Consider the following 1,303-nt stretch of genomic DNA (forward strand, 5'->3'; position numbering starts at 1 on the left):
TTGTTGCACATGCTATGTGGGTGAAATGATGATGCCATGCCAACTTGGAACCTTATCAGAGTTTATTTCAAATGCTTTTCAATTTCATGGTCTTATAGCTCAAAATAATCAGTAAATGCATGAAAAGTAACAAATGAAGTCAAAAAGGGTTGTAAATTGATGATGTGGCTTTGAATGGTGCATTTTGAACACAGAAAAACAAGGGGGTTCAAATAAGTTCAAAAGAAATGAAATCCCTTTGTAACAGACGAGTTTCCGTATGAAACCCTGATACTTCAAAGGAGATTGTCTGTTTTGTAGACGAAGTGCATCCAGTTTTTGCCGTAAGCCTCTCTACTTTGTTGCACATGCTATGTGGGTGAAATGATGATACCATGCCAACTTGGAAACTTATCGGAGTTCATTTCAAATGCTTTTCAACTTCATGGTCTTATAGCTCAAAATAATCAGTAAATGCATGAAAAATAACAAGTGAAGTCAGAAAGGGCTATAAATTGATGATGTGGCTTTGAATGGTGCATTTTGAACACAGAAAAACAAGGCGGTTCAAATAAGTTCAAAAGAAATGAAGTCCCCTTGTAACAGCCGTGTGTTCGTATGAAACCCTGATACTTCGAAGGAGATTGTCTGTTTTGTACACGAAGTGCATCCAGTTTTTGCCGTAAACCTCTCTACTTTGTTGCACATGCTATGTGGGTGAAGTGATGATACCATGCCAACTTGGAACCTTTTCAGAGTTCATTTCAAATGCTTTTCAAGTTCATGGTCTTATAGCTCAAAATAATAAGTAAATGCATGAAAAATAACAAATGAAGTCAGAAAGGGTTGTAAATTGATGATGTGGCATTGAATGGTGCATTTTGAACACAGAAAAAAAAGGGATTTCAAATAAGTTCAAAAGAAATGAAATCCCTTTGTAACAGACGAGTTTCCGTATGAAACCCTGATACTTCGAAGGAGATTGTCTGTTTTGTACACGAAAGTCATCCGGTTTTTGCCGTAAACCTCTCTACTTTGTTGCACATGCTATGTGGGTGAAGTGATGATACCATGCCAACTTGGAACCTTATTAGAGTTCATTTCAAATGCTTTTCAACTTCATGGTCTTATAGCTAAAAATAATCAGTAAATGCATGAAAAATAACAAATGAAGTCCGAAAGGGTTGTAAATTGATGATGTGGCTTTGAATGGTGCATTTTGAACACATAAAAACAAGGGGGTTCAAATAAGTTCAAAAGAAATGAAATCCCTTTGTAACAGACTTGTTTCCGTATGAAACCCTGATACTTCGAAGGAGATTGT

This window comes from Triticum aestivum, chromosome 6B (genome assembly GCF_018294505.1).
Source record: "Triticum aestivum cultivar Chinese Spring chromosome 6B, IWGSC CS RefSeq v2.1, whole genome shotgun sequence".
NCBI classification, from domain to species: domain Eukaryota; kingdom Viridiplantae; phylum Streptophyta; class Magnoliopsida; order Poales; family Poaceae; genus Triticum; species Triticum aestivum.